General features: G+C 37.9%; 1 pseudogene; it reads right to left on the reverse strand.

Moving 5' to 3' along the window:
- Positions 1-5334: 5334 nt before the first annotated feature.
- Positions 5335-6220, reverse strand: LOC108544323 (heterogeneous nuclear ribonucleoprotein A1-like; annotated as a pseudogene).
- Between the last annotated feature and the right edge of the window lie 7642 nt (positions 6221-13862).

Here is a 13862-nt window from a genome sequence, read left to right on the forward strand (position 1 = left end):
TATATATATATATATATATATATAAATATATATATATATGCGCTGCATATAATCAATATATGTAAACACAAAATGTATGTATATACTACCTTTAATATATGTTGAAAATGTACATTTTTATATATATATACACACTCACACAAACACACAGGCAGTTTACTATATATTTCCCTTCAGTAAAGGGAAATCAGCATGGAATCATGTTACATTTATTTATTTGTTTACATATAAATGTCTACCATCAGGAAAAGAAAACCAGTTGGGATAAATTGTTAAGCCCTCTAATTTAGAAGGATGGGAATGTTTTTTACATTTAATCATTGACTCCCACAAAATAAGAGTCTGCGCATGATATTCCTGGGTCACAGACTTTAAAGGAATAGTGATTTTTGCTTGCTTTTACTAATGAATTTCAAGAGTTAGACAGGATATGTAATTTGAGTGGGATACCTAACATTATGGAAAGAGAGACAGGCATTTTTTTTTTTTTTTTTTCCACCAGAAGCCTGGATCTCTTAATATGGGGATATGCTGCATTTAAGAGGAACTTGAGGGTGACAAACAGAGGAGGAAAATAGACCAAATTTGCTTGAGGAGAGGATAGATGAGATGGAAAATGAAAATTCTATTTTTTTTCTTTTTCCCTTGACTAGAAGGTTTAGTTTTCCAAACTGCCTCTTAGGGTTGAGTAAAGATGATTGGTAAACAGTTCAGGGAACTTTAATGGAGAAGGAAGGTCAAAGCACCAGGGGTGACCAGTAGGAGGGAAAGGAGACCTTTATGAGGGCTCAGCTCTGTCTTTCTACTGCTGGTGAACGTCTATCACATTATGACTTTCTCCTCTTCTGTAATGGAACTTACAGAGACAATGAAAAGGTAGTGGGACCTCAATATAGTGTACTCTGGAGACCCAGCTGAGGTGGTGAAGTAGCTTCTAAGACTCAAAAACACATCAAATGGATCAAGTTTGCTGCCTTTTGGTGTATTCTGGGCAGGAGTGGAAAGAGACTAAGAATTTTCAGGAAGTAGCTCCAAGAACTTTAAAGGCATTTAGTTTCCATTTCTGGGGTGTCTGCTAAGTCACATACAATATTCAGTGTTTTAAAGCCATATTTTTAAATCCTTTTTTTCCCCAGAAGATTGATCTTTATTGTCTTTTAATGATATGTGTCCAAAATATATTTGTTAAAAATAGTTTTGTCAGCTTGCATGTATAGTTTTTTTTTTCCCCCCTTTTCTTTAATTACTGTGATTTTAAGAAAAATCTTGGGGACATTGGTGTCTTAATTCTTTGTTTCCTTATAAGGCCATTTACCTTCACAGCCACTCAGGTCACTGCTGTTTTTATATAAACTCTGTGGAAAGTCACCAGTATACCACAGTTCTCTTGGTCTCCTCCTTGAGATCTTTTTGTGACTACTTAAATAAAACGATGTGTCTTTTATTATGGGGAAGAATCTGCTTTATCATGGGTAGTGTGCCTGGTAATCAAGGAAGAACTTTTACCAACTTTGCTATGTGCTGTATCACCAAGTTTGTTATAATGATATAGAAAAAAGGGAGTTCATCATGGAGCAGTGCTAAAATACCAGAAATTACAATAATAATAATATAGTGCCATTTAAATTAGGAGCAGTATAATTTAGAGCCATAGGGAATATGAAATGTTATTCAGAAAAAGATTATCCTCTCCTACAGGTCTAATAACTATCTTCTAAGCCATAACTTTACTATAAATTTAACTTGTCCTTTGTCAGGGACATAGTAGAAAGATTTTAAATGATACAATTACAACCAATGTCACTCCCCATAACTGATGTCTACCTGGATCAGACTGATTGTGAGTCTTGATGACAAATGCCAGCTACTTTTGGTCACTGGAGAAAGGCCATATTTCTCAAATATGCTTTGGCTTTCAGTAAAATAAATCGACGACTTGGTTGTACACTAATGGAAAGACCTTTCAGGAGTGTTATTTTGTACAGTGTACGTTTTTAATTCGATCCTTTTAAGATACATACACAAGCATATGCGTTTGTTTTGTTAAAGAGAAAACATTTAAGCATAATTCAACTTGCACTTCTTGCCATGGCCCTTTTTGAGTTTCAACTTTTCTAATGATTCTGCCACCCCTCGGGGTGGATTTTCATTTCTCAGGGTTCTTTTTCTTAGCTTTTAAGATTTAATGTCCTATACTAAGGGGCCCTTATCTTGCTACAAGACAGCATGTTTCATTGGCTACATTCACTCTGGCAGATGAGTTACGGCAGATTCTTTAATATATATATTTTGCTTTTTTCCTATAGATGGACCCTCATAGTGTTTTGACAGTTGAAAAGGATGGGGGGTTATTGAATGTCTAGTTTCTCAGCTGCTGAGCTGTATTTTTTGAGCTATACATCAGCAAAATGACCCAGCTCTCTTACAGAAGGTGCTCTGTTGCCAGATGGTACTCTGTAGGAAACAACTTCTTAGTTTTCTTAAATCAGGATTTATAGTAAAATAGAATACCACTTAGATATAGGAGGCTTAGGTGTCTCTGGAAATCTTGGAGTCTCAAATATCCTTTTCTCTCTGTCTTCATTGTATCCTATTCAATTAAGCTGATAACAAAACGTCTACACTGCTATTCAATAACTGAAGAGCATATTCTCAGCAATTTTCATCATACTGCCTGCTTTGTGACCAGACTGAAAGGTTCAATTCCAATTGCAACATTAGCCTGGCAACTACAGCCAATCATTACCAATGATTTTTGGTCCCCCTAATTGTTTTTTACTTTATTGAGCTCATTCAGAAAGAATGAAACTCCATCCTGCCTTTTCTTAAAAGATATTTGCACAAAGTGCAGTTGCTGTTTCTTCTATAAACTCATCAGCATTGCCTTATGGAGGCCCCTTAACTATCAATTTTCTACTCTAGCTAATAGATCTCCTAATTTGCAGAAATACCCCAATGCAAGATTTTAGCAATTAGAAATTTACAAAAGGAATTCTCAAAGGACCCTTAGCTTCTGCACATACTGATGGCTCAGCATCATACTTCCTGCTAGAAGTTGGGGAACCAGAGGGTCAGGGAGAGAATATAAAACACTAAATTAAATATATGGGCAATGTTTCTTTTTTCTCCGGCACTTTTTCACTAACCATAGTGAAATGTTTTTTACATGAAGTATTATAGTAGTTATTTTAAACCCACATGCACAACACAGGCAAGAGACAGGTCAAGTTTCACTAAACCCTTTGGGAAGATGTGTGTGATTAACTGTTACATTCTTCCATGCCTTAAAATCTAAACCCATGTATTTTAAGCAAATATTGATTGTTTTTCATAATATCAAAATTGTCTTGGCCTGTAGTTTTCATACAGAAGATTCTTGGAGTTTAAAACATAACTTTCTATGCTGCCTAATCATGTATTGCTAATTAAATTTGCTATATCTATCTATATCTATGTAAGTATGTATGCATGTATGTATGTATGTATGTATGTATCTATCTATCTATCTATCTATCTATCGAGAGAGAGAGAGAGAGAGAGAGAGAGAGAGAGAGAGAGAGAGAGACAGAGTCTCTCACTGTCTTCCGGGCTGGAGTGCAGTGGCACGATCTCGGCTCACTGCAACCTCCGCCTTCCAGTTCAAACGATTCTCCTCCTTCAGCCTCCTAAGTAGCTGAGATTACAGGCGCCCACCACCACACCTGGCTAATTTTTTGCATTTTTTTAGTAGATACGGGGTTTCACTATGTTGGCCAGGCTGATCTCGAACTCCTAACCTCGTGATCATGATCCACCCACCTCGGCCGCAGAAAGTGCTGGGATTACAGGCATGAGCCATTGCACCCATCCAAATTTGCTATAATTTTGTGACCCATTTGAGAACATTAGCGTTGCCAGAGTACCAAGTATTTTAGTAATACAACATGCAGTTTTGACATATTTTAAAATGTTAGTTTGCTTGTGATTAAATCCCAAGCTTGAAAATATATGTTGCATATGTTAGCAAGCTAAGGCACCAATAAGGACTTAGACCTGTTCTCTCTCTCTCTTTCTCTTTTTTTTTTTTTTTTTGCTCATCCCCAAATTCCTTCAATTTTCCACCTAGAATTTGTCATATTCTTTTTGCTTAATGATCTTCAGCATGTTCCATTGTCCCTAGAGAATGGGGCATTCAGGACCCTGTGATATACTCCTGCCACTGGAAACACTTTCTCTTCATCCCTGCCCACTCTCTCTTAAGAGTTGTGGTTCACAGAACCTCAAAATTAATTTTTTTTCTTATTCCTCACTTTTTATATAGCAAGGCTCGGCACAGTGCCTTATGTATAGCAGGGACTCAGTAAACTTCGGTGGAACTTAAAAAAAAAAAGAGTTGTCTCTCTTTATGACATTTTCATTTTAGTAATCTCTGATTCTAAACTCACATTTATGCTGTTTAGTCATGTTCTCATGAATGGAACCCCTTCCCCTAACTTTTCCAAACATCGAAATTGCTCCTGCAAGATTCTTTCAAGTGTTACTACCTCTATAAAGTTTTATTTCTACCTGTGATTTTATTTCACCAGAAAATATATTTTTCTTTCTTGTATCCTGATAGCACTTTATGCATGTAACTGTAATGGAGCTCATGGAATTTGATCCTCAGCGTGCATTTACTTGCACGCCTTCTGCATTGGACCATGAGTTCCTTTAGAAAGGGGCCCAGCCTTACTCATTCTTAGGTTTCTTTTATCTGGCTTAGAACCCCACACATATTATAGTAAGTATTCAATAAATGCTTATTGAAGGAACTGGAACCTTGGTGATTATGTGGTTATTGCCTTTATTGTTTTATTAGTGAATGAAAACAATGTTACTCCAAGCATTCATTTGGTGATTACCTCAATGTCATCATCAACCCCTGATAGTTCCTCTCTTACGTTATTGGTTTCCTGCTTTTTATTCAAATGTAACACAAACTTAAAAGTTAATGGAACATATTTTCAAGTTGGTGAGGCTGATAGGTCCAGAATTATTTCCTCCATTTTATAGATATAGGATAAAAGGCTGAAGTGATGCAGACCAAGTTATAGGTAGAAAAGCAAGTACTTGAGTTAAGATCTGCTCTACTCTAACCCTTCAGAGTCATTTAGTAATCACTGGAAGTTCCACTGTGACTCTGGTCTTGTTTCTCCATGTGGCATTAGGCAATTTTATTTATTTATTTTTTAGAAGACACATATATTCAGTGTCATGATCAGACTAATATATTTAGCAATCAACAGCAAGGGTACAAAAAAATCTACATTAAAACCCTTTGTTGGAATGTTCTACACTCTTCCAAAGAACACAAACTTAATGCTTTCCACAGTACAGAAACAGAAGCCAAGTATTGGCCTTCACTATCACAGGGCCACAGCTTATCCCTCCAAAGTCTCCTCCCTTCATGGGCCCAAAATTTGAAGACTGGCTGTTGTAATTGCCAAAATCATTGCAGATTACACCACTTCCAAGGTTGATTCCATCGTTACCAAATCCATAATAGCCATGCTCACCACTACCATATCCACCACCACTATGGCTGCCACCAAAGTCACTGCGACTGCTAATGTTTCTTCCGTGACCAAAGTTGTCATTCCCACCAGAACCACTTGCCAACCACCACTAAAGTTTCCAGAACCACTTTGACCTCTTTGGCTGGGTGAAGCACCAGCCATCTCTTGCTTTGACAGGGTTTTCCCAACTTCACAGTTGTGGCCATTCATAGGACGGTATTTCTGAATGACAGTCTTATCCACAGAATCACGGCCATCAAAGGTTACAGAAGCAAAGCTCCTTTTCTTGCCACTGTCCTGGTCAGTCGTTATTTCAATCACATCAATTTTCCCACACTATTTAAAATCATTTCTTAGGTGGGATTCTTCAGTGTTTTCTTTGATGCCACCAACAAAAAATATCTTCTTCACAGTTAAATGGGCATCTGGTCATTGAGAACCTTAATAGCTTCCTTTGGTCCCACAACTCTTCCATTCACTTTGTGCCACCTTCCATGCCACCACCTTCACGGTGGCATAGGTGACAAACCCAAATCCCCTGAGTGTTTGGATCTCTCATTACCAAAGTAGTCTGGGAGGTATTCCCCATCGCTCCTCAATGTCTCATTGGTTGTTTCAAAGCTCAGTCCTCCGATGAAGAGCTTCTGCAGCTGTTCGGACTTTTTAGGAGAGTCCGACCTAGTCATGATGGCAGGTGGAAGAGAGACTTCAACAATGTGGGCAGAAAGCCATTAGGGAATTTTAGATGTCTCACTGGAAAAGTATAACTTTTAATTGCTTTCCAAGCTAAAGGAAGAGTCATGTGTTAAGTTATCCCTGATGGAAAATAAATGCCTTAGGGAACTTGTCCTGTATGGTTTGGGAGAAGAAGCTTAGCCTTTACACCTACTTTATATCCTGGAGAAGAAATTGAGGTAGAGGTGAACTTGACCTACCGGTATCAGCATTTGGTCCCATCCTGAGCTAAACACACAATGGTAAAGGTCATCTGAAGTTGTTAGTTTTTATTTATTTTTTAGTAATGAAACGTGTTTATTGTAGAAATGTTAGGGAACTTAAGAATATTTAAAGAATTAAAAAAGTTAATTATCTATAGATAGGAATTCACTATTAACCTTTTAATAATAAAACTGGCTGGGTGCGGTGGCTCACGCCTGTAATCCCAGCAATTTCGGAGGCTGAGGCGGGCGGATCATGAGGTCAGGAGTTCTAGACCAGCCTGGCCAATACGGTGAAAACCCATCTCTACTAAAAATACAAAAGTTAAACGGGTATGGTGGCGGGCGCCAGTAATCCCAGCTACTCCAGAGGCTGAGGCAGGAGAATCGCTTGAACCCGGGAGGCGGAGGTTGCAGTGAGCTGAGATCATGCCACTGTACTCTAGCCTGGGCAAGAGAGCAAGACTCCATCTACAAAAATCAATCAATCAATCAATCAATCAATAACAGAACTATAAGATCTAGAACTAGGCTGCCAGGCTTTACATTTTGGTTCTGTGATTTACTAGTTTAAGGACAATGGGAAAGTTACCTCATCTTTCCGGGTCTAAGTGTACCCATTTATACAATGGAAATAATAAGACTGCTTGTATCAGAAGGTTCTTGTGATGATTAAGTGAATTTATAACATAGACCACTTAACAATAGTGGCTGATCACATCATATGTACTCCCTTAATTTAACTATTATTATTATTCCATCTCCAGTCTTTTATTTTATGCACATGCTTTTAAAATTTCACAACCTGCCCTTATTATACAACTTTTATCCTACATTTTCATTTAAGGGTAAAACAAAGCATACTATTACATACTAAATATTCTTTAGAATATGAATTTGATTATATTAAGCCATCATTTGTAATTATCCTTCATCATTTGTTTCCAATCTTTGACTATTGTAAACTATACTTTGATAAACATTTATACTTATATTTGGATGATGTGCTTGGGATAGATCCCCAGAGGAATTACTGGGTCAAATTATATAATTATTTTAAGAATTTTGAGTTATTTATATTTAAAAATGTCCTTATTGAGGTATCATTCACATACTGTACAGTTCACACATTTAAAGTATACATTCAGTCCATCATTTTCCATTTCCACCAGCAATATACAAAAGTTCCAACTTATCTACATCCTTGTCAACACTTGTTATTTTCTTCCTTTTTTTTGGATAATCATCTAATAAGTGTAAAGTGAAATCTCACTGTGGTTTTTATTTAGATTTCCCTAGTGATTAATACTGTTGAACATTTTCTCAAGTGCTGAGTCACCATTTGGATATCTTTTTTGAAGAAATGTCTGTTCATGTCTTTTGCCCATTTTGAAATTGGGTTGTTTGCTTTTAGGGAGTTATTTGTAAATAATTACCATGGAAGACACTTTAATTGCCTTATATTTTGTACCTGTAATCTCTTTTGCTAGTGGAATTAAAGTTCATTAGGGTCTTTTCTTCACAAAATGAGCACCCTTTATGTGCCAGGTACTGTGCTGGGTTACAGGACACAAAGCATGTAAGGCTTTCCGGGTGACCACAGCCTAGAGTTGTCTGGTTTGTTCCCATTGTTAACTACATAGCCATGTTCTTTTCTCCCTCCTCTTTTTTTTTTTCCTTCCTTTGCTCAAAAGCTATTTTTTTTTTTTCCCTGAAAAGCCCTACTCAGCTTGGAAGCATGTCCTTTGCCAAGTATAATTATATGGTATTTTATGACCCTGTACAGAGTGTGAAATGTATATTCTTAGCACAAACTGGCAGCATTCCTAACAGTGTAAGATGCTGCTAAGGTATCTGAAAGGGATTATATGAAACTAAGGGTTTTAATACTTTGGAACCAGTGTTGATTCTGCCAATAGTAAATTTGTTCTGGGTTTCCTTCTGGTTTGCTCTGTGCCAGCCCCCATTTCAGCACTTTCAAACTGCATTGAGGCAGTAGCTTTTCAGTACACCTTGAATTAGTCCCAAAACACACTGGAGCATGGAGTGATAATGAAATAATATAACCAGAGAGAAAGATAGCATATTAATAGAACCACCCACAAGAAAGACCAAGTCCACTGAAGCAAAAACGTATGTTCTTTTTACGTTTAAAAAATCTCATCACAGTCTCTCCCATTAAGCTTTCCTTGCAGAGTTTTCAAGCTAAGGAGTCACATTTGCATCTGGCCTGGGATGGATTGCTCTCTGGGGATTGCTCAGAATGAGTAACGGTGATTTGAGAAGTGGTGTGCTTTGTTTCATATTCCACAAACTCCACTTGTCTTTTCCAAAATCAACTATGCAGCATCTTCATTTTCTTTCTTATTGTCTTCTGGCTGTAGCAAGGGAGAAGTGTTGAGGACATGAGTAGTCTGCTTTAGCTTGTGAATCTGCACCCCTTACCCTTAGCTAGAGCAATAGCCAGGTGAGTGCAGGGTTTGTCTCAAGTAGGACATTGTATTAGGGTATGGCATGTGTGGAATAATCATTAATTAATGGCAGGTAGCATGTACTGAACCCTTGCTATAATTTAAACCAGGTCCTATGCCAAATACTTGGCATGAATTATCTCATTTTACGTTCCCATCATCCTCAAGAGGCAGAGAGTTACTATCTGCATTCTAAAGACTTGACTAATGTTTCTAAGATCACAAGATGATGAGGTGATAGAACTGGGATAAAAAATTGAGCCTATCTGAGGGCAAAGCCTGTGTACTTGACTACATATTAGACAATTGTCTTCAGAGAGTGCTTTTGTCGATTCAGTCCCCCTGGCTACTAATGGTATTCCATGATACCAATCTTCTTTTAGTGTTTTGCAAATAATCATCTCAGGCCAGAAAGAGAAACTAAAGAAACCTTTCTTCAGTGGTTACTGTGACCATTTCCCTCTCCCCACCTCTCTCTCTCTCTCTCTGTCACACACACACACACACACATGCACACAAGCAAGGAATTTCTCTCATATTCACCATGGTCTCTCATTCTTTCTCTTTTTATGTGCATGATCTTAAATGCCCAGGGAGAGTGTCCTTGATGGTGTGTGTTCTGAATGGAAAACCTGAAAGTGCCTGAAACTGGGAGTGAGCCCTTAAAAGGGCTTGTGCTGCTTTTCTTCATAGTCCTATTGCAATTTGTAATCTCACTCTTTGTGTTCACTTGTTTTAACACTGTCCTTCTTTGTCCTGCACTGTAACCTACGTGAATGCAGAAACCATGCCTGATTTTTTTCCCGCTATGACCCAGTACCTAATGCAGTGCCTAGCATATGGCAAGTACTTCATAAATCTTCCCTGAGTGAAGGAAATCAATAAATGAGTGTGTGTGTTCTCTCTGAGAGGATACAACACAGGAATTCAAATCCAGGCTTAAAATCCTTATTAATATTTCCTACACATACACGAAATGCTGAAGTGGACAGAAAGTTGCAGGTGACAAGATCAGAAAAGAAATGTGAGCGTGACTCCTGGGTCTGTCTTTTCATGCTGTTGAACATCTTTACACAGGTAGAAAGAATTTCTTCCCTTGGTAAGTCCAGAGACTGTGCAACCACGTGTACTTGGTTCTTTCTCAGGTGTGCCAGAGCCCCTCAAGGCAGTGGTGTTTGATGGGCTTTGTACACATGGCCTCCTGCCCATACCTACTGAGCTTCCCAAATCAGTGCTCCCTAAATGCCTTTATCCAAAAATGTACGGATCTCTGTCTTTAGTGGAGGACTGCATGTGTGTTCTACAAGCTTCTTTTAGCTCAGAAGGAATAAATATGTTGCTAGAACTCAGGGAGTTTCAGGTGACTTGAATACTGATCAAAAGTAGGCAAGATACAATGATAGTCTTATGTATATAAAACTCAGTAAATTGAAATAATCACTTAAAGCTATCTCCCATGAAAGCATATTCTAATTGAACATTTCAGGACTGGCTGAGAAGGTGTTGACCTGCAGGTCTAAAAGTGGTTGAGGGGGAGATGCAGCTAGCCATTTGAGGGCTTGGGGCCACTGCAATCTCTTAGGGATTTGTTTTTCTAAGCTCACCTCTTCTGACCTGAACTGTGAATTCTTTCTTCCCTTCCTTTTTACCTTCTTTCTTTTGTTTTCCTTCCTTTCCTTTTTTCCTTCTTCTCTTTTTTCCCTTCCTTTCTTCTACCATTCAACACATTTTCTTCAGTCCCAACAAGGCTTGGTGTTAGGTACTGGTCAAAAAAAAACAAAAAAAACAAAAAACATACGGAGTCCCTGTTCTCATAAGACTTAGAATCCATTGGGGATACCAAGGATGAAATAAATCATCGTAGAAATAATTGCAAATTACCAGACGTTAGGAAGGGTAGTGGTGGGGACGGGGTGGGGGGAGGTGGGGATGATTAATGGATACAAAACATAGAAAAAATGAATTATACCAATTATTTGATAGGACAAGGTGACTATAGTCAAAATAATTTAATTGTACATTTAAAAATAACTAAAAGAGTATAATTGGATTGTTTGTAACACAAGGGAATAACGTTTGAGGGGCTGGATACCTCATTTTCCGTGATAGGATTATGTATTTTATGTCTGTATCAAAATATCTCATGTACCCCATAAAGATGTATACCTACTATGTACCCAGAAAATTAAAATTAAAACTAGAAAAGAAATAATTGCAAAATGTAATAATGTCTTTGAGGGGAAAATACAAACTTCAGTGAAATATTCTAAGAGGGGTTTGATGCAGAGCTGGGGGATGTGGGAAAGTAGAGATAGGGAAGTTGAGGAGGGAGGGATGGGTTACAGTTTGCCAAGGATAGAATTACATGAGAGGGTGGGAGCAGGACACACCTGTCAGGGCCTCTGGAACAGGAAAAGGTTGGTTTATGGCAGAAATTGAAAGAACGCTCTCATACACAGCTCACTTTCCTCCTTGCTTTTTGTCTACATAGCATTATTCAATATGTAGCATAATGTAAGTTGAAATAATATTTCGCCTTCATGGTTTTCTCCCACCAGAAATCAGGCATTATGAAGGCAGAAGGGCAGAGGTATTTGTTGTGTGTGTGTGTGTGTGTGTGTGTGTGTGTGTGTGTGTGTGACTTTTGTATTTTTGCTGCCATATTCTTGGTACCTGGAGTAGCACTTGGCAGATAAATGTATGCAAAGTTATTCAAATCCAGTGGGACCAGACCACAGTGAGGACAGTCAACAAGGGAGGGCAGGGAATGAGGGCTGTCAGGGAGGGTGGAGTCCAGGTCACTGGGGTCGCTGTTAGCATGTTCTGGATTTATATTTTATCCAAAGTTAGCAGAAAACACTGCATTAAACCAGAAATGTCACGTAGTTACCACCTTTTCTTTTTCTAAAAGAGAATTATTGCAATTTATTTCCTTACGAAGTCAAGTTAGGCTAGGTTGCGCGCTAAAAAAAAAAAAAAAGTGATATTGTTTCAAACCCTAGCATCTACTCTCTAACACAGTGTAATTAGAAACCAGGGAGGACGGGGTTAGAAGGGTATTACCAATGCGGTGAAGAGCTGTGGAGAAATCAGCTTCTGAGTGGTATTTTTGTATCTTCTTCATGAATGGACCTTTTTTTTTTTTTTTTTTTTAATGAGAGGCATCCAATTTCAAGCTTTTGGAAAGCATTGGCTAGTTTATTTTGTGTATGTATATTAAATGATCATATATGGTTATTTATTTCTATACCTGCCCTTTGGTTAATATCCATTAACAAGGAGCACTAGTCAGATAGAGTAGGTTTTTTTCCTTATTTTGCACATGAATAAGAATAAGGTTGTGGGAAGAAAACTGACGTCCGAGTGTTTACCACCTATCTGACCGTTTTATATATTTGTCTCATTTAATCCTCATGAAACGCTTTGACAAAGGCGAGCATTATCTCCCTTGATTGGACAAGAGAGTGAATCCCAAATTGGTTAACTAACTGGTCCAGTGTCATAGGACAAGTAAAAGGAAGAGTCAGGATGAGAGGCCAGGTGTTTCTAATGCTTACAATCCATGATTTTTGCTTCTAGGGGATTTTTTAACAACCTACAGGAACAGCAGTGCTAATAAGGAATGCAAGTATGTATGGAACCTGGGTCTTCTGACTCCTGAACCATTACTGCTTTTTTTCCACTATGAGATAATACATCAGTTACTGCTTCTAATTAATTCTCCAAGTGCTGAGCCAACTTCATAAGCGCTAGGGCAATGTAGGAGAGAGAGCTCTCAAACAAAACAGTGTTTGTAGCACGCCAGTCCCAGATGTATAGTGCAGCCTTTCACCTTCTTATTCTTAACGAATGATTTTCTAATCTGTAAAAGCAGGCCCCTGGATGAGATGCTCTCTGGGGTCCCTTTTATCTCTAGTATTCAGTGAAATGTAAAGTTAGCTGCATTTGATGCATGAAATATATTCAGTTTGGGAAACAGCTGAGGAAATTGCCATGGCTAGGCCTATCTGAATTTAGGGTTCATGTCCTTAGCGGTACACTGTACTGACAGTAGCCATATGTGCCTTGATTTCTACCTGGAAATCTCCCCAAATCTAGAAGGTTTGATTGTATACTAGTCAACTAACAGCCTTAAAATATGTGTGAGATGAGCCCTTCCCTCTCGGTCTATTCCACTGGATCCTTTTTGGAGGTCAGTGCTTCACATAATACATACTCTACGAGAAGTCAGTCTTAGCTTGCTTACTGGACTCATTTTCCAATGTAATATAGATAACTTGATCACTTCCTGTTTTTATGCTTCCTCAGACACTTGGATAAGACTTTGGAAGTGGTCTACTAACGAATATACATACCTTGAAAAATCATAGCTTTGAGATAATTAAAATTATGTGTATACTAATATTTTAATTAGGAAAAATACATATTTATAAATCTAATTCTCTAACCTAGGCACATTCTCAATGTCAATAAAAATAAGGATTTAATAAAAGAGATGCATTAAATGCTTCAACTCCTTAAAATAGATCAGATATACATAGAATATTTCAGTGATCTCATATCTTACTGTTATACTGAGACTTAGACCGTTACAAAGATATTGACACTTTGGGCCTTCAGAACAATAATATTCTCTCAAGCCAAGGTTTCAGGTTCTGCTTTAACAAGTTGATTATTGATCTGAAAACAAGACCTGGTTTCACCCCAGGCTGATTCAATTTCAAGTCTACACTGTTTGGTCTGGCTCTTCTTTGAGTAAAAGTTCAAGAGAGGTTTTGTGAGAAGCTACTCCTTTTCTTATGCCTTCACTTCCTTACTCCCTTATCCATTAGATTTTGACCACGGGTACCTTAGATAGTTATTCATTTCATTATACCTTTTTAATACCTCCTCATAATTAGTGGACTCATATAGAGATC

This window comes from Rhinopithecus bieti, unplaced genomic scaffold (assembly GCF_001698545.2).
Source record: "Rhinopithecus bieti isolate Rb0 unplaced genomic scaffold, ASM169854v2 scaffold_26399, whole genome shotgun sequence".
NCBI lineage: Eukaryota > Metazoa > Chordata > Mammalia > Primates > Cercopithecidae > Rhinopithecus > Rhinopithecus bieti.